At 46.1% G+C, this 26221-nt stretch overlaps 1 long non-coding RNA gene across 2 annotated transcripts in view; it reads left to right on the top strand.

The window, feature by feature from the left end:
- LOC146830111 (uncharacterized) overlaps window positions 1-25281 on the top strand; it is a 119046-nt gene extending 93765 nt beyond the window's left edge. For both annotated transcript variants that reach the window (XR_014961128.1, XR_014961127.1), the window contains 2 exons: window positions 20805-20909; window positions 24920-25281. This is a non-coding gene — a long non-coding RNA (uncharacterized LOC146830111). The remainder of the gene's footprint in view (window positions 1-20804; window positions 20910-24919) is intronic.
- The last annotated feature ends 940 nt before the right edge of the window (window positions 25282-26221 follow it).

Consider the following 26221-nt stretch of genomic DNA (forward strand, 5'->3'; position numbering starts at 1 on the left):
TGTTCCCACTCACTGTCTTATGGTTAGGAGTCACTCTGGTACTCTCACTCACTATGTCTTATGGCTAGGAGTCACTCTGGTGCTCTCACTCACTGTGTCTTATGGCTAGGAGTTACTCTCGTGCTCTCACTCACTATGTCTTATGTTTAAAGTCACTCTGGTACTCTCTCTCTGTGTCTTATAGCTTGGAGTCACTCTGGTGCTCTCACTCACTGTGTCTTATGGTTAGAAGTCACTAGTGTTCTCACTGTGTCTTATGGTTAGGAGTCACTCTGGTGCTCTCAGTCCCTGTGTCCTATGGTTAGTAGTCACTCTGGTGCTCTCACTCACCATGACTTATGGCTAGGAGTCATTCTGGCGCTCTCACTCAGTATGTCTTATGTTTGAATTCATTCTGGTGCTCTCTCACTGTGTCTTATGGCTAGGAGTCACTCTAGTGCTCTCTCTCTCTCTATGTCTTATGGTTAGGAGTCACTCTGGTGCTCTCACTCACTATGTCGCTGTGTCCTACGGTTAGTAGTCACTCTGGTGCCCCCAGTCCCTGTGTCTTATGGTTAGGAGTCACTCTGGTGCTCTCTCTCACTATGTCGCTGTGTCCTATGGTTAGTAGTCACTCTGGTGCTCTCACTCACCATGACTTACGGCTAGGAGTCACTCTGGTGCTCTCACTCAGTATATCTTATGTTTGAAGTCACTCTGGTGCGCACTCTCTGTGTCTCATGGCTAGGAGTCACTTTGGTGCTCTCACTCACTGTGTCTTATGGCTAGGAGTCACTCTGGTGTTCCCACTCACTGTCTTATGGTTAGGAGTCACTCTGGTGCTCTCACTCACTGTGTCTTATGGCTAGGAGTCACTCGGGTGCTCTCACTCACTGTGTGTTATGGCTAGGAGTTACTCTGGTGCTCTCACTCACTATGCCTTATGGTTAGGAATCCCTCTGGTGCTCTCAGTCCCTGTGTCTTATGGTTAGGAGTCACTCTGGTGCTCTCTCTCACTATGTCGCTGTGTCCTATGGTTAGTAGTCACTCTGGTGCTCTCACTCACCATGACTTATGGCTAGGAGTCACTCTGGTGCTCTCACTCAGTATGTCTTATGTTTGAAGTCACTCTGGTGCGCACTCTCTGTGTCTCATGGCTAGGAGTCACTTTGGTGCTCTCACTCACTGTGTCTTATGGCTAGGAGTCACTCTGGTGTTCCCACTCACTGTCTTATGGTTATGAGTCACTCTGGTGCTCTCACTCACTGTGTCTTATGGCTAGGAGTCACTCTGGTGCTCTCACTCACTGTGTCTTATGGCTAGGAGTCACTCTGGTGCTCTCACTCACTATGTCTTATGTTTGAATTCATTCTGGTGCTCTCTCACTGTGTCTTATGGCTAGGAGTCACTCTAGTGCTCTCTCTCTCTATGTCTTATGGTTAGGAGTCACTCTTTTGCTCTCACTCACTATGTCGCTGTGTCCTACGGTTAGTAGTCACTCTGGTGCCCTCAGTCCCTGTGTCTTATGGTTAGGAGTCACTCTGGGGCTCTCTCTCACTATGTCGCTGTGTCCTATGGTTAGTAGTCACTCTGGTGCTCTCACTCACCATGACTTATGGCTAGGAGTCACTCTGGTGCTCTCACTCAGTATGTCTTATGTTTGAAGTCACTCTGGTGCGCTCTCTCTGTGTCTTATGGCTAGGAGTCACTCTGGTGCTCTCTCTCTCGCTCTCTCTACGTCTTATGGTTAGGAATCCCTCTGGTGCTCTCACTCACTATGTCATATGGTTAGGAATCCCTCTGGTGCTCTCACTCGCTGTGTCTTATGGTTAGGAGTCACTCGGGTGCTCTCACTCACTGTGTGTTATGGCTAGGAGTTACTCTGGTGCTCTCACTCACTATGTCTTATGTTTAGGAATCCCTCTGGTGCTCTCAGTCCCTGTGTCTTATGGTTAGGAGTCACTCTGGTGCTCTCTCTCGCTATGTACCTGTGTCCTATGGTTAGTAGTCACTCTGGTGCTCTCACTCACCATGACTTATGGCTAGGAGTCACTCTGGTGCTCTCACTCAGTATGTCTTATGTTTGAAGTCACTCTGGTGCGCTCTCTCTGTGTCTTATGGCTAGGAGTCACTCTGGTGCTTTCACTCACTGTGTCTTATGGCTAGGTGTCACTCTTGGGCTCTCTCTCTCTCTCTCTCTCACTCTCTCTCTCTATGTCTTATGGTTAGGAGTCACTCTGGTGCTCTCACTCACTGTGTCTTATGGTTAGGAGTCACTCTGTTGCTCTCACTCACTATGCCATATGGTTAGGAATCCCTCTGGTGCTCTCACTCGCTGTGTCTTATGGTTAGGAGTCACTCGGGTGCTCTCACTCACTGTGACTTATTGCTAGGAGTTACTCTGGTGCTCTCACTCACTATGTCTTATGGTTAGGGATCCCTCTGGTGCTCTCACTCGCTGTGTCTTATGGTTAGGAGTCACTCTGGTGCTCTCACTCACTATGTCTTATGTTTTAATTCATTCTGGTGCTCTCTCACTGTGTCTTATGGCTAGGAGTCACTCTAGTGCTCTCTCTCTCTATGTCTTATGGTTAGTAGTCACTCTGGTGCTCTCACTCACTATGTCGCTGTGTCCTACGGTTAGTAGTCACTCTGGTGCCCTCAGTCCCCGTGTCTTATGGTTAGGAGTCACTCTGGTGCTCTCTCTCACTATGTCGCTGTGTCCTATGGTTAGTAGTCACTCTGGTGCTCTCACTCACCATGACTTATGGCTAGGAGTCACTCTGGTGCTCTCACTCAATATGTCTTATGTTTGAAGTCACTCTGGTGCGCTCTCTCTGTGTCTTATGGCTAGGAGTCACTCTGGTGCTTTCACTCACTGTGTCTTATGGCTAGGAGTGACTCTGGTGCTCTCTCTCTCTCGCTCTCTCTATGTCTTATGGTTAGGAGTCACTCTGGTGCTCTCTCTCACTGTGTCTTATGGTTAGGAGTCACTCTGTTGTTCTCATTCACTATGTCATATGGTTAGGAATCCCTCTGGTGCTCTCACTCACTGTGTCTTATGGCTAGATGTTACTCTGGTGCTCTCACTCACTATGTCTTATGGTTAGGAATCCCTCTGGTGCTCTAAGTCCCTGTGTTTTATGGTTAGGAGTCACTCTGGTGCTCTCTCTCACTATGTCGCTGTGTCCTATGGTTAGTAGTCACTCTGGTGCTCTCACTCTCCATGACTTATGGCTAGGAGTCACTCTGGTGCTCTCACTCAGTATGTCTTATGTTTGAAGTCACTCTGGTGCGCTCTCTCGGTGTCTTATGGCTAGGAGTCACTCTGGTGCTTTCACTCACTGTGTCTTATGGCTAGGAGTGACTCTGGTGCTCTCTCTCTCTCTATGTCTTCTGGTTAGGAGTCACTCTGGTGCTCTCACTCACTGTGTCTTATGGTTATGAGTCACTCTGGTGCTCTCACTCACTATGTCTTATGTTTGAATTCATTCTGGTGCTCTCTCACTGTGTCTTATGGCTAGGAGTCACTCTAATGCTCTCTCTCTCTATGTCTTATGGTTAGGAGTCACTCTGGTGCTCTCACTCACTATGTCGCTGTGTCCTATGGTTAGTTGTCACTCTGGTGCCCTCAGTCCCTGTGTCTTATGGTTAGGAGTCACTCTGGTGCTCTCTCTCACTATGTCGCTGTGTCCTATGGTTAGTAGTCACTCTGGTGCTCTCACTCACCATGACTTATGGCTAGGAGTCACTCTGGTGCTCTCACTAAGTATGTCTTATGTTTGAAGTCACTCTGGTGCGCTCTCGCTGTGTCTTATGGCTAAGAGTCACTCCGGTGCTTTCACTCACTGTGTCTTATGGCTAGGAGTGACTTTGGTGCTCTCTCTCTCGCTCTCTCTATGTCTTATGGTTAGGAGTCACTCTTGTGTTCTCACTCACTGTGTCTTATGGTGAGGAGTCACTCTGTTGTTCTCACTCACTGTATCTTATGGTTAGGTGTCACTCTGTTGTTCTCACTCACTATGTCATATGGTTAGGAATCCCTCTGGTGCTCTCACTCGCTGTGTCTTATGGTTAGGAGTCACTCTGGTGCTCTCACTCACTGTGTCTTATGGTTAGGAGTCACTCTGTTGTTCTCACTCACTATGTCATATGGTTAGGAATCCCTCTGCTGCTCTCACTCGCTGTGTCTTATGGTTAGGAGTCACTCGGGTGCTCTCACTCACTGTGTCTTATGGGTAGGAGTTACTCTGGTGCTCTCACTCACTATGTCTTATGGTTAGGAATCCCTCTGGTGCTCTCAGTCCCTGTGTCTTATGGTTAGGAGTCACTCTGGTGCTCTCTCTCACTATGTCGCTGTGTCCTATGGTTAGTAGTCACTCTGGTGCTCTCACTCACCATGACTTATGGCTAGGAGTCACTCTGGTGCTCTCACTCAGTATGTCTTATGTTTGAAGTCACTCTGGTGCGCTCTCTCTGTGTCTTATGGCTAGGAGTCACTTTGGTGCTCTCACTCACTGTGTCTTACGGCTAGGAGTCACTCTGGTGTTCCCACTCACAGTCTTATGGTTAGGAGTCACTCTGGTGCTCTCACTCACTGTGTCTTATGGCTAGGAGTCACTCTGGTGCTCTCACTCACTGTGTCTTATGGCTAGGAGTTACTCTGGTGCTCTCACTCACTATGTCTCATGTTTAAAATCACTCTGGTGCTTTTACTCACTGTGTCTTATGGCTAGGAGTGACTCTGGTGCTCTCTCTCTCGCTCTCTCTATGTCTTATGGTTAGGAGTCGCTCTGGTGCTCTCACTCACTGTGTCTTATGGTTAGGAGTCACTCTGTTGTTCTCACTCTCTATGTCATATGGTTAGGAATCCCTCTGGTGCTCTCACTCGCTGTGTCTTATGGTTAGGAGTCACTCGGGTGCTCTCACTCACTGTGTCTTATGGCTAGGTGTTACTCTGGTGCTCTCACTCACTATGTCTTATGGTTAGGAATCCCTCTGGTGCTCTCAGTCCCTGTGTCTTATGGTTAGGAGTCACTCTGGTGCTCTCTCTCACTATGTCGCTCTGTCCTATGGTTAGTAGTCACTCTGGTGCTCTCACTCACCATGACTTATGGCTAGGAGTCACTTTGGTGCTCTCACTCAGTATGTCTTATGTTTGAAGTCACTCTGGTGCGCTCTCTCTGTGTCTTATGGCTAGGAGTTACTCTGGTGCTCTCACTCACTATGTCTTATGGTTAGGAATCCCTCTGGTGCTCTCACTCGCTGTGTCTTATGGTTAGGAGTCACTCTGGTGCTCTCACTCACTATGTCTTATGTTTGAATTCATTCTGGTGCTCTCTCACTGTGTCTTATGGCTAGGAGTCACTCTAGTGCTCTCTCTATGCCTTATGGTTAGGAGTCACTCTGGTGCTCTCACTCACTGTGTCATATGGTTAGGAGTCACTCTGGTGCTCTCACTCACTATGTCTTATGGTTAGAAATCCCTCTGGTGTTCTCGCTCACTGTGTCTTATGGTTAGGAGTCACTGTGGTGCTTTCACTCACTGTTTCTATGTATATGGGTTATTCTGGTGTTCTCTCTCACTATGTCTTATGTTTAGGGGTCTCTCTGATGCTCTCTCTCTGTCATATGGTTAGGAGACACTCTGGTGCTCTCTTTCGGTATGTGTCATGTTTAAGGGTCACGCTGGTGCTCTCACTATGTCTTATGTTTAAGGGTCACTCTGGTGCTCTCTCTCACTATGTCTTAAATTTAGGGATAACTAGTGGTCACTCTGGTTCTCTCTCTGCTGCTCTCACTTACTATGTCTTGTATTTAAGGGTCACTCATGTGCTCTCTCTCTGGTGCTCTCTCTCTCTCTTTATGATATGGTTGGGGTCTCTGCTGTGTTTGCCCATGCTGTTTCTGGTGACAATCTCTTAATTACTGCTAACGCCTACCCAGGAGGGGTTCCTGACTTTGGCAGACTTTCAGCCCTCGGCGCTGCCTGCAGGTAACACTCTGTCAAACTTCAACGCCCAGGGTGCAACTTGAGTCATCACAGGTGTTCCTGACGTGGGGGAGGCACCGGACGATCTTGGCGCATAAAGCGCGGCCTCTACCCCCGCAGTGCGGGACTTGCGCGGGACGTGCCGGGTGAAGCCCGGGCCAAGGGCGGGCCCATCTGAGCCTGTCGGAGCCCGAAGGAGACCGGGCTGGGCCATCTCATTTACATCTGTCACCGCATAAACTGGTTAGCTCTCTTTTTAGTTGTTTGTGCAACCATGCATTTATATTACTCCTGTTTGTTGGCACCCTCAAAGTATGAGTAAGATTAAGCGCAATGGGGAGGGGGGCCAGGAGTTGTGGGCACGTTGGATGCATTTCTGACACGGGCTGAGTCCGTGCTAATATACGAGATTGAGCAGACTGGAAGGAGACTTTCTTTAGAACCCCAAAGACTCCCCATTGAAGTCATCTCAACTCCTCCAGTCCTTGTGTTAGAATCTGGAGTAGTAGCTGACTGTACCCTCGCACCGAGCCATATCTCTCCAGTGCATCAGCTAAATTGGTCTTCCCTGGTAGCTAGTACCTTATCATCACCGCCCATATTACCTGCCAAGGTACTTACCCGCCAGCAAAGGTCCATATTGGTCCCTGGTGGGGAAGCCACTCATAAAAAAAGGAAAGCGTGTGGATTGCCTAAAACCACGCACCAGGCTTGCAAAGTGGTGAAACGAAAGGCGGTACCCTCGGGCAGCTAGGGTGGCCTAAAGGATGTTTTGATTCCAGCTATCCCCGGTACCGGCGATATTAGTACAAAGGCCACAGATCCACAGCCTCATAGCAATTTAGAGCCTGCCCTCTTAACAAGGCTTGAGGAAAAACATGAGGCCATGTTAGATCCGCTTTTGTTGATGCTGTCTGGTATAGACACAAGACTGACTAAAATTGAGCAGTATCTATTCACTATTCCCCAAAGAGTGAGTGAGGGTGTGTTAGTGGGATCTAATGAACCTAGACATGAAAGCATGACTGAAACTAGACTACCTAATAATGTAGATGGTTGCCCCCCCCCCCCCTCCCCCCCATAGCGAAGTAAGGGCTCCCACGGCTAATCCTACGGGCTTACAACCACCCAATGATAATACATCATATAGAGGGGACTTAGTGGGTCTCCATGCTTCCGTGTTGCCACAAGGAGGGGCCGTGAGTACCAGTATGTTTTTACATCTTCCACCAGAAGCTACTCCATATACGGTTGTATTAAAAAATTTACCCGTGCTTCCTTCTGGTGTTGATAAACACTGGTCATCACTTAAGAATAAGGCCCTCCATTTGTTGAATTCTAGACCTGGGGTGGGTAACCCACTATTTAGTGATTTCAAAATGGTGTGAAGAATTCCGTGGGTTGGTAAATCCCCGAAGGCCTTTAGAGGAGACTGCGTGGTCCTAAGCTTTGGGTCCCCGTGCCTAGTCCAGACTATTTTAGACAGGGCAGGGTCTGGTCACCTAAGCAAGGGCGATATTAATATACTACCGTTAGGTTTCTTCTATCGTAACTTTGTAGCCCATGTAAGAGGAAGGGTAGGTCTAAGGGAACCAGATCTGGTAACAGGCCCCTTTAATTATGCGGCTCCCACACGTAATAGATTTGAAGTTTTCTCTAATCTGGAGGATATAGATTGACTTGGACCAAATTCTGTATTAATAATTCAGTCATACACCCACGTGATGATTTGGGTGAGGGTGAAAGCGTAACAGGCATCAACAATCTAGGAGGCTCCATACCAACCCCGCTTTTTGTTCATAGGAGTGGGAGAGCCCTGGCTGTTAACATGTTGGGTGAGGCTGGGGAGTGTAGACCATCACTCATTAGTATCTCCTCACATGTAGGGGTTACTGGCGTAACAGACGAACTTAGGAAACAGCACTTTCCGTGCAGTAGAAACAATTTAGACCCAGCCATAGGATTTAACTTAGCTTCCTGGAATATAGCAGGGCTTACACCAAAAACTTCCTCAGGAGATTGGTCCACTTTTATTGAAGGCCACAGTATATTGATTTTCCTGGAAACCTGGGTTTTGGACCATGTATATCGACAGGGCTACCTAAATTGCTCTAAGAAAGCGCAAGGGGGTCAGAGGGGAAGACCGAGGGGGGTACTTACAACATGGGTGAGACAGTCAGAATGCTACAGGGTGGAGGAATTGCATATTGATAGCGGGGACATTTTAATAATCAGGCTACAGTTGGTAAATGTTCCTGAGCTGCTGCTTATTAATGTTTATGCTAGGGGGGTGCAAGGGGGAAAAGCTTCTCCCATCGTCGAGCTCTTAGATAACTTTTTAACTGAACATAGAGGCGCAAACAATTTGATAATTGCTGGCGATTTTAATTGCTCCTTTGAACCCCTTGATGAAAACAATGTTAATTTTAACTTAGAGGAGGATGCCCAGTGGAATATTCCACCTTCGGACCTTCCTCCAATTAAAAAATGGACAGGGGCAGCTTTGCAATTAAAAGTATTTTGCATGGAACAGGGGGTTAGGGCTGCTAACGGGAGAACCATCTCTGATAAGCAGGGTGTACACACTTATAATAACGGGTTGCGTAGTAGTCGCATTGACTTCATCCTGCTTAATGAGGAATTTTGGCCCTCCCTAACAGACATGGAGGTTCGAGAGCGCACTGAAAGCGACCACAACCCCTTAGTGCTTTCCATGCATCCCATAGGTATTTCTTTTGCTGTTAGTCAGGTGCCTGGTAATGGCCACGTGGAGGCACTTTTGACTAATGATACTAGGAGAGTTAAATGGTCAAATGTTATTTAAAAAAAGAGCATCTAGAACAAATGAATAAATTGGTGGCTAGTGCATTAGTTACTCTTCAGAACTGTGCCACCCAAGAAGAGACTAACTTAAAAGTTGTGCAGGTCCATGGCGAATTGTTTAATAAGCTTAAAGGCTTTTTTATTACTACAATTAAAAAACCTCAGAAACATTCTGGTTTTAAGGCGGCTGCTTGGTATGACCAATCTTGTCAAACGGCCTATAGAATCTTAGCCAGGGCGATCAGGTCGAAGAATAGGGGTGTTAGACCTGCCAGTCCTTTGGCTGTCCCCTCTTCATTTTTTTTTCTTCCTTTACCCTCTAATTTTTCTGTCCACTAGTTTTTTTGGTGTTGACTTAGAGGCTCTGAGTGCCCCATTATCATTAATTGATGGTGTGGCGCAAGGTGCTGCCCTAAAATGGAGGGAGGGAGAGAGCTCGTCCACAAAATGGTGGCCTAAACTGTCACCTCAGAACCTGGGCCATAGGCTGGCATGAGGAGTTCCAGAACCTTCTGGAACACTCTGGACAGTCAGGGCCCAGGCTATATATAGAGGTGAGGTGCGACGGCCATTTTGTGTGACGTGAGGTAGTCAGGAGTAAGGCACCTGAGTGGGGAGGTAGGTGCGCTGAAGGGGGAAACTGACTGTTCTTAGGGCCTGCTTTTTCTTTCCCCTCGGTTGACACTACCCCCTACCTCGTGGCCTGTCCCTGCCTTCAGCCTCTGACCCTGGCCAGGACTTCTGAAGAGAACGGGGGAAGAGAGTCACCAACTCCGGCTTCCCTGACTTGCCTGGGACCCCCCCCCTATCTTATTCTGCCACTGGCGTGTGCCTGCTACTTCCCAGCCTGCCTGCCCTGAGCTGGGGCATCTCTGAGGGAGAAAGGGGGTGCTAGGCGCCCAAGCAATCGCAACCTCCTAATCTGCAGGTCCCCCCTTAATTTCTATCCCCCCCCCCGCTGAGGGGGGCCCTGAAAAGCACTACCGCGACCCCGGGGCCGAGTAGAGTAGCGCCTGACATCCACGGGGCCCGCGGGGAAGACTGGGGTCCCACTGTGACTGGATACGTTCGCGCGGCGCAGCCCAGAATTGTGAGTGAGCCACCGGAGGGTAAAAGAAGGCCGCATTAGGCCTTGAAGCCAGCATCACTCTTATCACGTGCCGGGGGCGGACTGCGAAACGCCGCCCCTGCCGCTGGCCGATTGGGTGAGGAGGCCGCGCCCCCACAGGCCGCGCTGCTTCTTGCGGCTGCTGCCGTGCCTCCCGGCAGCCACTAAGACCGGTCCCCCTGGCCTCAGGAGACATTGTGTGGCCCAAGGACGACCCCACGTCAGCGCTTCAATTCCCCCCGGACACCGCCAGAGAGTGGGGCCTGCCGGCGAGAGGAGCTCTCTGAGGAGCGAGTCCTCAACCGGCCGAAAAGACCTGCGAGAGGCCCACAAGTAAGGAAACCCCTGGGGAGGAGGGCGGAAGGCCGGAGTGGCCCTGGATTCGCCCCTCCCCCGGGGAAGTCTCTCCTTGAGCCCGGTGGGCTCCCACTGCCCAGCAGAGAGAATAACTCTGCTCCTGGCCCCCTGCATTCTCACCCTGTGAAAGACGAGGCATTTACATAGTAAGCCGGGCATTTTGGGGGTATACAGGAGTCTGCTAACGAAGGCCAAGTTTAATGTCCTGAAAGGCCAGTTTTCCCGCTCCAAGGGAAAGGCATGTTCTATGCTGCAATGACCAGCCATGTGTAATGAGCTTATGTAAGATTATATTTCATGCATCAAGGTGTTGCCAGAATTGAATGCTACGTGCAGCGCTTTATGTAAAGACCGGATTTCAAGCGCATTGTGATTACTACGTGCAGCGCTTTATGTAAAGACCGGATTTCAAGCGCATTGTGATTACTACGTGCAGCGCTTTATGTAAAGACCTGATTTCAAGCGCATTGTGATTACTACGTGCAGCGCTTTATGTAAAGACCTGATTTCAAGCGCATTGTGATTACTACGTGCAGCGCTTTATGTAAAGACCTAATTTCAAGCGCATTGTGATTACTACGTGCAGCGCTTTATGTAAAGACCTGATTTCAAGCGCATTGTGATTACTACGTGCAGCGCTTTATGTAAAGACCTGATTTCAAGCGCATTGTGATTACTACGTGCAGCGCTTTATGTAAAGACCTGATTTCAAGCGCATTGTGATTACTACGTGCAGCGCTTTATGTAAAGACCTGATTTCAAGCGCATTGTGAATGCTATGTGCAGCGCTACGTTTAATGACTTTATTTAATGCGCTATGGAATTTACTGTGCTGGATTGGACCACCAAGTGGCGCTTAATTTCATACCAGGTCTAAAGTAAAATAGTATTGCCAATTTAGTCACAATGATATGTTTTGACTCTAATGTGGTTTAGATAAAAACTGATTAACCTCACTGAAAGAAAAGAAATGTTTTGACTCTAATGTGGTATAGATAAAAACTGATTGAATTTGCTTGAAAGAAAAGAAATACATGATATAAGGAAAGATAAAGCTTTTCTACCTTTTCTAATTAGTTGGTGTAGCGTCATTTTTAGTGGTGGTACGCTGGAGTGTGAAGTGAGTGTGATGCAAGCACGACATGTTACTCTGGAATAAGGCCTTTCCACCTGAGCCAAGCTACCCTGGGACTCTAGGTCCAACAAGGGGTAATATAAAAAGGGCGAGGGCAGGGTACAAGCTGGCCCAACATCAAGCAAAAAGGGACTGGGACGAACAGCACTGGGCTGAGCTGCTTGAGGCATGCTCTGGGAGCAGTATGGCCCCTTTTCTGGCACTTAGTGAAGTGGGGCAGTGGCGAACCTAGCAGGGTGCCAGTGAACCACGTAGCTCCAGACCAGTGGGTATCTCGCTTTAAAGCCCAGTTTGCAATTATGGATGAGGCACAGGAAAAACTTGATTTGCCGCCTCCCACATCCACCCTGCATTTTACTAAGAAAGAGGTGGAAACAGTATTACTTTTAATGCCGAGAGGCAGGGCGCCAGGACCTCACTGTATTCCTGCGGATCTGTTCCTCCATGATATATATAACTGGGCATCCTACATACAGCTCCTCGTGAATGCTATAGCAAGTGCAGCACCTATGCCCGGCACATGGTCAGGAGCAGAAATTCTCCCTATCTTAAAGAAAGGGAACCGCTCTAATCCAGCCAACTATAGGCCGATAAGCCTTACAGAAAGTTTCAGCTAGGTTGGTTCTGAGCCGTATCCAGGCCTGGGTTGAGGAATATGACATCTTGTCTCCACTCCAGGTGGGCTTCCGTTCAAGAACCAGCACTATTGATCAGGTTTTTAGGTTTATTTTGATTTATTGGCATATAGTAATTATAGGGGGGTACTATCTACGCAGCTTTTGTCGACCTTAATTCGGCTTTCGATCTTGTCCCCCGCAATAAAATGTGGAGAGCCTTTTTGGAATTAGGCATGCCGCTAGAAATTTTGGCTTTCCTGGTTACTTTACATGATGCCAATTACGTGGAGGTACGTTGGGATACACAAGGAAGTGTTACTCAAAGGTTCCCTATAGCGCAGGTGGTTCGTCAGGGGTGCGTGTTTAAGCACCAACCATCTTCTCCCTATATAATAATAAGGTAGTACAGTATTTTCAGAAATACGCTACTGATGCACCAACTCTAGTAGGTATGAAGATCCTGCGGCTTATGTTTGCAGATGATACCCTTATACTCTCTAAGACATGAAAGAGCTTACAGTGTGCCCTAGCGAGATTTGAGGAGTTTTGTCAGGACCATGATCTTCTAGTGAATGTGGAGAAAACAAAATTTATGGTCTTACACAAACATAAGAATATTACGGGTAGAGTTGAAATGAAGGAAGGTATTTTGGAACAGACTCAGAACTTTACTTATTTGAGGGTAACTATTGGTAGTAAACTCAGTTGGAAGCCTCAGATTGATTTACTTACTGTCAAGCATGCCCAACTCTCAGGTGCCCTGCTGAAGGAGCAGCGTTTTCCATACACCAAACCAATTGCTCCAGTATTAAAAATATACACCACAAAAATCTGCGCCTCAATTTTGTATGTGGCCGAATTGTGGGGCTTTGCCAATCTAGTTCCCCTAGTAACAGCCCAGAATAAATTTCTGAGGTCATTAATCGGCCTTCCACAGTCTACACTGCTATTGCCCTTATTTCTAGATTTGGGTAGCTATTCAATTGAGGATGTGGCACATTTTAGGCCAGTGGCTTACTGGAGAAGGCTCTGGGTCACTCCAGAGCTTTCCCACTACGCACAGGCTCTTCTGGAAGTTAGGGAGGCTGACGGTATGAGTAAAATCCTGTGGCTAAGGCGAGTAAAAATCACTCTTTGCGAGATGGGGATGAGTAGGTTGTGGGTAAATCCCGTCGGAAATCCCTTCCCAGCGAAGAGTGAATTTAAGGCAGTGTATTGGAATTCGCTTATTATGAAGCGTTTTTCCGCCTTAACTAGACCCTCACTATCCAGAGACTTAATAGAGCATAAGCATGAAGTGGAGTACAAAGATTACTGAGATCTCATTACCTCTTCAACAGATAGGAAACTTTATCACCAATTTAGGGTGGGTTCTCTTCCCACCAATTCATTTGTTAGTAAATGGCATACCTTGATTAGCAGTAAATGCCCATTCTGTCCAGCCATAATGAATCGCTGGCACACATTCTCTTCGTTCGCCCAGCATATATCATCCCTAGGACCAGATGGCTGAAACCCCTATGTTCAATTATGGGCATTAGGCTGAGTAGCGAAGCACTTAGGATCCTAAAAACATCTACTAACGAGTCCACAGTGATCGCTGTTGCCAAGTTCCTAGGCTGGTCGTGGTTGATACGTGCTAACGAGAGGAGGTATTGTTAATTCTCCCTTCGCTCCCCCGTCTGGGGTAAAAGCATTTTGTATTTTGTACATTGCTGTATTAGTTTAGAATGAACCTAAGCTGGTTTTTGTATGCAGGATCATGAATATTTGTATATACCTTGGTGGCAGCTAAGCCCGAGTTCATTTTTAGCAGTTTTTAGTTATTTATTATATATTTATGCATTTCACCATTGAGGACCCATTACACTTTTTGTATAAAATCGTTTTAATGTTTAAATATGTTTACCTTTGTGCTCATGTATTTCGCCTCCTGGATTAAATGAATTGTCTTTTGTGATTTTAAATCGAAATAACGACTAAATGATGATGATGATATAGTTAGGAGCCACTCTGGTGCTCTCTCTCACTATATGGTTGCAACAGGCATCTGAAAACCCCGTGATACGCTCAGCTACGCGGCAGACCAAGGTACTGGCTTCTGCTTGAATTTAAATACAAGCAAGAGAACCATAGAAATTGCAAGTAGCAACTCGAAAGTAACGCATCATATGGATTATGAATGAATGAGCGAAGAATCAAATAAATCTCTACTAATGCCTAAACGAGCTTGTTGAATCTACTACGAAAGTACACGTGCAAACACGAACAAGAATTGAGGATTCATTAATCTAAGACATTAGCGCAACAAATAGGGAGGCAGTGAATTGAGACACTCTCCCTCGGCTATCTTTGATAACGAAATTGAAGCCCCATTTTAGTATTGTTTTTAATCGATATTGAGAGCTGTTTTAAAGTATTGGTCCTGAAGAAGGTGTTACATACTAGATATTACATCGAAACGCGTCGACAAGAGGACAAAAATTATATTTGCTGTTCTTATATTTTTGTATTGTTTATTTTATGTAAGTGGTTTTAGGACAAGAGGACAAAAATTATATTTGCTTGTATTGTTTATTTTATATAAGTGTTTTATTATATGTTCAATTCAATTATGTGTAATTATTGATTTCAAATGTTAAATATGTGTGTTATTAAGGTCTGGGATTGTATGAACTGCATTCATTGATGGAGACTGTAAAACTTCAAGCAGTCCTGGATGCAATATTGTAAATTCCATTTGTGAAATAAGAATTTTAATAATAAAAAACATCATATCCTATTTCTGTGGTGCGACAGTTTGTAGATTTTATATCTCGGGTTCACAATATAGTATATACGACTCCATGAGTGGATAACTTAAATCAATACAAAAGGGAAGCTCTTTTTGAATACTCTACATACCCGGTCCCTTTTGGTATACCTGGGAAACTCTCTTTTTTTGTATCTGCTCTCTCTCTCTATGTCTGATGTTCAAGGTTCACCCTGGTGCTCTCTCTCACTATGTCTTATGGTTAGAAGTCACTCTGGTGTGCTCGCTCTGCTGCTCTCTCTCTCTATGTCTGATGTTCAAGGTTTACCCTGGTGCTCTTTCTCGCTCTATGTCTTATGTTTGAAGTCACTCTTGTGCTCCCTCTCACTATGTCTTATGGTTAGAAGTCACTCTGGTGTGCTCGCTCTGCTGCTCTCTCTCTCTATGTCTGATGTTCAAGGTTCACCCTGGTGCTCTTTCTCGCTCTATGTCTTATGTTTGAAGTCACTCTTGTGCTCCCTCTCACTATGTCTTATGGTTAGAAGTCACTCTGGTGTGCTCGCTCTGCTGCTCTCTCTCTCTATGTCTGATGTTCAAGGTTCACCCTGGTGCTCTTTCTCGCTCTATGTCTTATGTTTGAAGTCACTCTGGTGCTCTCTCTCACTATGTCTTATGGTTAGAAGTCACTCTGCTGTGCTCGCTCTGCTGCTCTCTCTCTCTATGTCTGATGTTCAAGGTTCACCCTGGTGCTCTCTCTCTCTATGTCTTATGGTTAGAAGTCACTCTGGTGTGCTCGCTCTGCTGCTCTCTCTCTCTATGTCTGATGTTCAAGGTTCACCCTGGTGCTCTCTCTCACTATGTCTTATGGTTAGAAGTCACTCTGGTGTGCTCGCTCTGCTGCTCTCTCTCGCTATGTCTGATGTTCAAGGTTCACCCTGGTGCTCTTTCTCGCTCTATGTCTTATGTTTGAAGTCACTCTTGTGCTCCCTCTCACTATGTCTTATGGTTAGAAGTCACTCTGGTGTGCTCGCTCTGCTGCTCTCTCTCGCTATGTCTGATGTTCAAGGTTCACCCTGGTGCTCTTTCTCGCTCTATGTCTTATGTTTGAAGTCACTCTTGTGCTCCCTCTCACTATGTCTTATGGTTAGAAGTCACTCTGCTGTGCTCGCTCTGCTGCTCTCTCTCTCTATGTCTAATGTTCAAGGTTCACCCTGGTGCTCTCTCTCTCTATGTCTTATGGTTAGAAGTCACTCTGGTGTGCTCGCTCTGCTGCTCTCTCTCTCTATGTCTGATGTTCAAGGTTCACCCTGGTGCTCTCTCTCACTATGTCTTATGGTTAGAAGTCACTCTGGTGTGCTCGCTCTGCTGCTCTCTCTCGCTATGTCTGATGTTCAAGGTTCACCCTGGTGCTCTTTCTCGCTCTATGTCTTATGTTTGAAGTCACTCTTGTGCTCCCTCTCACTATGTCTTATGGTTAGAAGTCACTCTGGTGTGCTTGCTCTGCTGCTCTCTCTCTCTATGTCTGATGTTCAAGGTTCACTCTGGTGCTCTCTCTCTATGTCTTATGTTTGAATTCATTCTGGTGCTCTCTCTCTCTATGTCTTATGTTTGAATTCACTCTGGTGCTCTCTCTCTCTCTATGTCTTATGTTTGAATTCACTCTGGTGCTCTCTCTCTCTATGTCTTATGTTTGAATTCACTCTGGTGCTCTCTCTCACTATGTCTTATGGTTAGAAGTCACTCTGGTGTGCTCGCTCTGCTGCTCTCTCTCTCTATGTTTGATGTTCAAGGTTCACTCTGGTGCTCTCTCTCTATGTCTTATGTTTAGGAGTCACTCTGGTGCTCTCTCTCTCTATGTCTTATGTTTGAATTCACTCTGGTGCTCTCTCTCTCTCTATGTCTTATGTTTGAATTCACTCTGGTGCTCTCTCTCTCTCTCTATGTCTTATGTTTAGGAGTCACTCTGGTGCCCTCTCTCTCTATGTCTTATGTTTGAATTCATTCTGGTGCTCTCTCTATGTCTTATGTTTAGGAGTCCCTCTGGTGCTCTCTCTCTCTGTCTTATGTTTAGGAGTCACTCTGGTGCTCTCTCTCTCTATGTCTTATGTTTGAATTCATTCTGGTGCTCTCTCTCTCTCTATGTCTTATGTTTGAATTCACTCTGGTGCTCTCTCTCTCTCTATGTCTTATGTTTGAATTCACTCTGGTGCTCTCTCTCTCTCTATGTCTTATGTTTAGGAGTCACTCTGGTGCTCTCTCTCTCTCTCTGTCTTATGTTTAGGAGTCACTCTGGTGCTCTCTCTCTCTATGTCTTATGTTTGAATTCATTCTGGTGCTCTCTCTCTCTATGTCTTATGTTTGAATTCACTCTGGTGCTCTCTCTCTCTATGTCTTATGTTTGAATTCACTCTGGTGCTCTCTCTCTCTCTCTATGTCTTATGTTTAGGAGTCACTCTGGTGCTCTCTCTCTCTCTATGTCTTATGTTTGAATTCACTCTGGTGCTCTCTCTCTCTCTATGTCTTATGTTTGAATTCACTCTGGTGCTCTCTCTCTCTCTATGTCTTATGTTTGAATTCACTCTGGTGCTCTCTCTCTCTATGTCTTATGTTTAGGAGTCACTCTGGTGCTCTCTCTCTCTGTGTCTTATGTTTAGGAGTCACTCTGGTGCTCTCTCTCTCTATGTCTTATGTTTAGGAGTCACTCTGGTGCTCTCTCTCTCTGTGTCTTATGTTTAGGAGTCACTCTTGTGCCCTCTCTCTCTCACTATGTCTTGTGGTTAGGGGTCACCCTGGAACTACCTTCACTACCGTGCTATGGTGATGGGCCCCCCCTGACACTCTCTCACTGTGTTTCCTGTTTTATGTTAAGGGGTAATCTTCACACTTCCTTCTTCAACACCTTACTATGAAGATGGGTCTTCCTGACGCTCACTCACTATGTGAGAGGGAGATATCTCTGGTGCTCTCTCTCACACTAACATTTCGGGGTGACTCTGGCGCTCTGCTCACCATGTCTTATGGATAGGTGCTCACCCTGGCACTGTCTGGCAATGGTCACATGCCACACTTGGACCCCCCGACTATTCCTTAGAGTTAGGGGACCTCCCGGCACTACTGTGCTCTATGTATGGGCCATCATTGTGCCCTTTCACTAATCCCTAGAGTAGGGGTCATCCTGGCATTATCTTGCTATGGTCAGGGGTCACCCTGGGTGGGTTACTCTAATTCTCCCTCACTATACCTGATAGTTATGGGTCATCCTGCCCTTTCCTTCCTGTACTCTGGTCAGGGCTCTGCGTAGTGTTTGTAAAATCATCAAGTAGCCGCATGTCAGGTGTGAACCCTTCAGTCAGTGAAGAGCTATCACTACCTGCACTTTGTGCATTGAGAACCCCTACTTCAAATAGTAAAAACTTAATTACAGGCCCAAGAGCTGGACGGGGTTTGGTAATCAACCGAGTAGGTAAATTGCCTGAGTTGGTCATTCTGAAACCCAAATGGATCTTATTAGTGGTTGTGTGGACAAGCCGAGTCCTACCTGGATTGCAACTTTTCTGATGTAGTTCATGGAAGAGCTGACAGAATCTGATACTTTACTTTGACATGACACTGATCTGATTAGAAACACTGCTTTTTCCTGAAGAAGATCAACTGTAAGCAATTAAGAGGGTTGAAACGTTTACGTATCACCGCTAATTTACATAGCATTCAAGTTATGAACTTTACATAACTTGCATGATACCTGGACTGATATTCGGTCAGACATTGGAATTGGTCAGTTTCAGTAACCAGAGGACTCTTTCCTTGTATATAAACTGTTCTCGCGCATATGTTCACTTTTGGTACACCATTGCACTTGCAGTGCACCTTCACCAGGAGCACCTTTTGTTCTGAACTTTATTTTTTTACAATAATACTGATTATACAAAAAGTCCATAACATATGAGATGTGAAACTGCCTTTAGTCTCTGTTACATCTCATTGATTGTAAATTAGGATATGTTTTAGCCTGTTTTGAGGCTCCCGAGAATGTTGATTTGTGATAAATGAATCCGATGGAGCACTGTCTTCTTCCTAACGGATGAGGTGTAGCTGCCAATGCTATACCTGCATTTGATTTCTACAAAGTGAAAACCAGAAGTTTGATCTAGAGACCCTGAGAACAGCTTTTCACTGGTACACCCCAAAAAGACATCTTAGACCACCTCCCCTTAGGAAGGTGATCATTCCAAGACTTCAGAAAGCCAGATGGGGTGGCCGCTCCTTCTCAGTATCTGCAGCCAAACTATGGAACATTCTCCCCACTCATATTGCGAATCTGGGTACTGGTGTCTCTTTTCCCTTCTGTGATTGCAGCTCTTGTGGATTTAAAGGATGCCCTTTGCCTTGCAACTTTAGAGCTGTGTAATGCGCTTTATAAGTTCCAACTCAAATTCTAATCAAATTACAACTATTTTGAGGAAATTATAATCAAGTTTTGAGTTCATTAATAGCGAACACATTTCTTCCGTTTTTAATATTGTTCCATTAATTACTATCCTTCTGGTAAGATGAGTGGTGCGTCTGGAGTTGTCATTAGGGGGGCAGATGGCTCCATGTCACCATGATATCACTTTCCCATTCCCAGACTTGCTTTTACATATCACTGTTCAAAGTCCAGGAATGGAAAAGGGGTGCCCTGTGAGAGGAAGCCATCAGGTCACCCTAGTTGTCAAGGTGACTCCTTAAATGAATCCTGACTTCTTTTTTGCCTACAACACTTTTAAATCTCTGAGCTCACAAGTTTCCCACGAGTCAGTAGCCTTTCTAGTCCAGGTTTTCATGGTGGTAGCGCATTTCACGCTGAAAATCAGCACAAGCGGCACCACGTTGTGCGCATGAGAACAGCATTTTGTTTTAACTGCTTTATCTGCTGTTCTGTGAATGGTGCTGAGCCTATTTTTTATGTTTTAATGTGTGCCAATCCCCCCCATCCCACTCATCCATCCCTCTTTATTTTTACTTATTTTTTATCAGTGTGTGTCTTTCAGTGGGGGCATTTTATGTTTTTGTCTTTTTCCCCCTTTTTCGTGAATTGTTGTACTTTTTTTGTTTTCCCTTTCCTTGTGTTCCACTTCCTTCTGTTCTTCCTTTCTGCTTTGTGTTGTCCTGCTTCTATTTCTATTCACCCGGCCCATTGCAGAAAAAGCATGACTCTGTGGGCGGCAGTGCCGTGCAAAGCTACAGCCCTACCCCAGAAGTGGCCGCGCTGGTTATTTGGGGTCAGCGCCACCTCTCCTCCATGCTGGCAAGAGGGGGCAGGCCTCAGACAGCATACGCCATGCGGGAGCATTGGCTGCTGTGGGGGAGAGTGCTCCAGTACGCAGTGACGGCTCCTTCGCTAAGGCGGGGGAGCATCGCCCCACTACCAGGAGCAGCAAAGAAATGAAAATGAATAATTTCGCCTTGTATATTTTTTTATCCTGTTTCTTTTCTTTTCAACTCTTCTGTCTCATGTTTGTTACATTGTTGCTATCCCTGCATTATCCTTGTCTCTATATTCATGTTTCTGTAGCTGACTTTCTCCTGTCTGTAGGTTTCTTCTGTTTTGTTTGTAAACTTTCCCTCTACCCTTATCTGTCTTGCAGTACTATAAGACTAAGAGAATAGATGTTTGGTTCTGTGAAGACTTCAGGCTCAAGTAAGCTATTATTCATCACACGTTTGTTGAGAAGGCTTTCTTGCTCATGGTTAAACAGTGAAAAGAAGAGAGTGGCCTTGGTCATGCCCCTGTCAATGTTGTGTTATCAATCATTTGTATCGTATACTAGCAGTTTTCTTGACACTGCAGCATGGCAGGAAAGTATGAGATCCCAATTTTGATTGCGCTTGACCCCCTGGATTTTCTAACATTTCAATCAACAAACTTCCCAAAGTGATAGTTTTAATGGAAGAATGCTAACCGAACTGTAGTGAGGTATTGCTGTTGTACTTTATTCAAAAATAAAAATATTTACTTAGGAGGCTAATCTGGTATCGGAAATGGGTATTTTTTTTTCTAGCCCGCCAGACCATCAGTGCCGGGGCCAGCGGCAGAGCCAGTGTGACAGAGGAGGCCCAGGAGGTTGGAGGGGGAGAAGTCCCAGCGGTGGTAGGGAATGGTGGTGGTAAGTCATGTTGCTTGCTTATTGACAAATTAAGTATACTGCATTTGTTAAGCGAGGCAGATATCCCACACATCATCATTCATCACCACCCTGTCCATGGCATTTCACCCCCTGTGACCTAACTGCAGCCTGGTTCATTCCACACTGCAGTGTTGGCTGTGCAATGTGCGTCTGCTTGAGATAGTGCGGCATTACAAAGTTTTCAATGCATTACAAACCGAAAACAAGGTGTGTTTCCCAGTGCCCACCCAGTCAACTCCTACCATTACTTTACCCCATGATTCTTTTCTGAGTCCTGTCCCAGCGTACCAAGAGATCGAAAAATCAATTTTTCTGGCCAAGTGATTTATGTACATATATTTCATGGCTTCCATGATGGAGTTACAACTCTTAAAATGTTTCCCTTTCTTCTTCGTGAACTACAGTGATTAACTAAGCAAAGGTTTAGCACATGATGATCAATGACACCTCACCATTCTATAGTGTGAGAAGTTGGCCTGGCATATGCTGGTCACTAGTTATAGTGGCCACCTTGCACCAGTCCAATTCGACTCCTATGGTAGATAGGTTTAAGACAACCTTTTAAAGAAAGCTATCCTAGTGGTAGCTGTGGAGACCAGCCTTCAGGCTGTCTCAGAGGAATGTAAAGCAGCTTGTTTTACCTTATAATCTCTTCAATTACCAAATGAAAGGACACCACACAGGTATATATATCAAATATATATGTATTTATTACTAGTCACACTCTACTAATCTCTTTATGAGATTAGAAGTCAGGAACATATGCAAATATCAACGTTTCACAATACGTTAAGCACAAATATGGCTGGGGCCCTAGGGGCGTACCAGACAACATACTAAAAAAAGAGGTTTAGGATTGTCGACTTGCAAGGGGACAAGGCCTAGGGCCTGTAGAATCACTGAGGCCTCACTAATCCACCTAAGGCAGGTAAGTAAAGGACCCACGGGAGACGCGTGCAGTGTGAGAACACAGCCGCGGGCTCCCCATTGATTTCAATGGAGCAGGTCGCGGTTGGAATTTTAAAGTTTTAGGGTACTTCTAGAGAGTCTACAACCAAGCCACTTACAAGGTAAGTAGTTTGAGGGCCAACACCCACAGGAGCACCGGAGTGCATGAGTTACCTCACCCAGGGAAGTGCATAGGTGTCTTTTGGTGTCGGGTCGCGTCGTCGTTTTCAATGGAAGCCGAAGAAGTTTTGCTGCTTGTGAAGACTGGAGAAGTGTCCAGTGGAATCGAAGGCTGGATTCAGGATGAAGAAGACCTGAAAGCAGAAGGGACAGTGTTCACAGTCACTTTCCAGTGACCCGGGGCCATGAAGATGGATGCCCACGGAAGTCGGGTGATTTTAGGTGATCAAGGGTGTTTTGACTCTTCAACCACGAGGTCCAGGAGGCATCGACGACAACCAGGAGCTGGATTCAGAGTGTCCCACAAAGTCTGCAGCTTACTGAGGTGTCGGCAACCAGATTGGAGCCAACAAGCCTTAGGAACAGCAAGTCTTGTGGAAAGTGAAGAAAGTCAGCGGTGCAGACCAGCAAGGTCTGAGGGACTCACCCAGCAAGGGTAAGTCAGGGCAGTCCTGGAGCAACCAGGGGAGTCCTTTGGTTTGATGACAAAGTCTTCAGGGGACCCACAAGCCAGCCAGCAAGGGATCGCGAAGACGCCTCGTGAGGATTCGCTTCACAGGAGCCCACGATCACTCAGGAATGAGGTAGGCCTCTGATTTTCAAGGGAAATTGTGCTGGAGGCTTGAACCACACGTGGTCCAACACACAAGTTCTTAGAACATCGTGAAGGGGTTGCACTCAACAATAGTGCACGGTACCTGCGTATTGCTGTTCCTCGTCACTCGTGGGGTCCACTCGCCTCAGCTTTGCTGGGGACTCACAATGGCCGTCAGGAAATCCACTTTCGGGGCAGCAGGGACTTTGGACTCCAGCGGGAAAGTTTGCAACCGTTGATTCAAGTTTTTGGTGCCTGCCAAGCAGAGGAGTCACTCCTTGACTCCAAGGTAGATTCTTCAGTCTTCCAAAGGCAGTGGAACATCAAAGGGCCAGGATTCTTCTTGTAGAGCGTCGTCCAGGGATATCTGATTTGCAATGGCAAGGTTTCCCTATCTTATACTAAAGGAAAGGGAGGGACTAGCTCTATGACCACTCCTATGGGAGGGTCAGGGTAGTGGGTGGTTACACCCACTTCCCTTTGTCCAGTTTCATGCCAGAACAGGGACAGGTAGCCCCTGAACCGGTTTGAGCTGGCATATGCACAGAGGAGCCTACTGCTCCCCCAGTGCAGGACTTCAAAGCACTCTAGGAGTGCACCCACCCAGCCCCAATACACTAAATCCTGTCTGGAAGGTGGTTACACCTCCCTGTGACAGGATGCCTATTGTTGGGCCTCCTCCACTGCGAGTTTCAGTCAGCAACAGGAGGGCAGCCCAGTGTCTTTGCTGGTGGCATCCATTTTGTGATGCCAGGGCTCTTTCAGATTTCTACCGTGTTTCCACAGTAGGTACATTTCTTTCCCTCTAGAAGGGTGGGATCATACTCCCACACTAATTACTGGTGTCGGGGTATGATTCCAAGTTGTTTGACACCAAACACGACATGTTTTGATGCAGTCATTCTAAAGTTAGCATTTACCGCTAGGTTACAATGCACTTAAGAGTATATGGTTTAACCGCATCCACAAACAGCCACAGAGAATAGACTCTGCCAGCTGCAGAGGGACCCTGCTCAGGCAGAGGCACCCCCTCACATTGTACACCAAGCACCCTGCCCTCAGGACTGATAGGGCCTGCCTTAGGGGTGACTGATAGGTTTATATGTGTGTGTATGGTGAGATATAGGGAACCTATACCTCAGTGAGGAGTGCTAACACTACCTCACCCAGGCTGCAGTAGCAGGCCTGTAGTGTCAGATTTTGTCTGCTTCCCAGGGGTGGCATAATACATGCTTCAGCCCCTGGTAGGCCTGTGAAGTACCTATGCCCTTGGTACCTAAGGTACCATATACTAGGGGCTCATAAGGTACCACAGTATCCAATCATTAGTGCATCTAATATGCGCACCAAGTTGTTTAGAGAGATCAGAGAGACTGGGGCCCTGATTAGCAGGGACCCAGCCAGACTATAGCCAGAAACCAGTGTTAACATCAGGAAAAAAGTGGGGGCAACATAAGTGCAGATCCTACTCTCCTACATATAGCAAAACCTCTACCTAGCTTAATCCATCTAACTTACCCTGCAGGAGAGTAACTTTACTTACTAACAAGTTAATGTATTTATTTAAAATCATTTGTGGTGGAGGGAGAGGCCAGGGAACAAAGAGGGCCTAAGTGCCTGATTTAGAGTTTGGAGACAGGGATACACTGTGATGGAGGAGCCAACTATAATATATGTTCAGTTTCCTTCCCTGTGCTGCAGTGCAGAGCTTTTTACACTGTCTTCTTACGGCAGACAGGATATTCGTGTTTTACATGACGTTTGTGACATAGTATTTCTATTATTTATGTGTCTCTTGGAGTCAGGTTAGAATTGAAAGTTAGTCGGAGAAATACAGGGTCACTGGAATTAAAGTAAGATAATAAATGTCCATTACACCTGCCCCAGGTGCAGACAGCACAGAATAGCAAACCCGACGCTAGCATGCCTCCAATAAGGTTGCACAACAAGAATGCTAATAATTGTGCTGCATACATGCCTTACTCATTTATGAGAGGTAAGTTTTCTTTGTACACGCAAAGTGTCTGTTTAGTTTTTACTATTAAATAAAAATAACTTTATTCTGGTGGTATTCTGGCTTAATTCCTTGCAGTCAGTGCTTTATATGATACGTGTGTGGGGAAAACGTGGTTCTGTGACTATTCACCTCAAAAGTTCCAATGGCCTTGGGGACTAGCAGTGTTCTACTACTGTGCCATTATATAAACAGTTGTTTGCACTGAGCATTATTTACAATGTGTCTTTATTTTTTTCTTTCTTGATATAGCTACTCATGCTGGTCCACCATCATGGCAGAAGATAGCCGCCGGGCTGTGGTATCACTGATGGAGGCCATCCAGGCTGAATATCACTGGCTGGAGGAGAGATGGAGGCAGGTGTCACTGCCCCAAGTCCCTCCGGTGTCAGCGTCCACAGCCCAGCCACACCATCGCCAGCACTGCTGGCAGCCGGGATCCACCAGTGCTCCCTCCTCATCATCATTCACAGACCGCCTCCTCCCCAGCTTCCTTATGGAGCTGGCACTGCTTCCGTAAGAGGTGGCATGCCTTCACACCCGGATAGATGCCCTCTAAGCCCTTTTTTTAACAAATATATTCTTTGTTGGGACGGACTTTTGTTGTGGGTGGAGAGAGGGGGTATTGGGAAGGGCAGTTGGGGTGAGGAGGACTTTGTTGGACTTACTTTGGCTATTGGTTGTGGTGATTTATTTATTTGTTTACGGCTACGGATGGGCCTGTTGTGGGTGGAGAGGGTGGGTTTTTTTTTATTTGTAAAAAAAAGAAATTGTTTCTTTATATGTCTTTTGTCTTTGCACTTTTAACGCAGCCTGTTTTTTTTTTTTTTTGACAAAAAGCTGCCCCTGGAACATTCACGTAACTGTACGTAGACTTTTCCTCCTTGACTTTCCCTAGCTGATCCTGAAGTACCTTGCCAAAAAATTATTTATTTGCTAGCTTGCTTACTTTACTTACACCCAAACAATACCCTGCTACCAGAGTGGGAACAACAAAGACTAGGTCTGTCTTATTTCTTGAAGATGTTAACTTTTGCCACTTTTGAAGCACCCAGCCACTTATCAAAGTAAATACCAGTTAGTTTTACGTTTGTCCTATTACCCTCTATAACTATATTGACCACTGGGGGGAGGGGCTATATTGCCTAAAACATACATAAAACAAATCTGGATCTTCAGTAGAAGTGACTAACTAAACTAATTCACTTTAGTTCTTAGATCTATTGCCTGAATAGATAAAGCAATGGATACTACCTCTCCCAATCTTCCAAATCCCTATTGTAGGGTTTCCCCAAGGTGCCTTGTTAATGGTGGTGGTAGTGGTAGCAGGCCAGTGCGCTAAGAGGGAAGACATCACAAGCGAGTTCCCACTCATACTTAGGTGAACTCCATTTGTAGGATTAAACAGAAGGACCATCACAGGCAACTAAATTTAAAGAAAACACAGAGTTAGTAGGTTATTTATATCATATCTTATCAAAGACTGAGACCAGACTACCACCATGACACAAAGACCTAATAGTAAACCTAGAAGAAGTAACTATTGAGCAATGG

Source organism: Triturus cristatus, chromosome 5_1, assembly GCF_964204655.1.
Source record: "Triturus cristatus chromosome 5_1, aTriCri1.1, whole genome shotgun sequence".
Taxonomy (NCBI): Eukaryota; Metazoa; Chordata; class Amphibia; order Caudata; family Salamandridae; genus Triturus; species Triturus cristatus.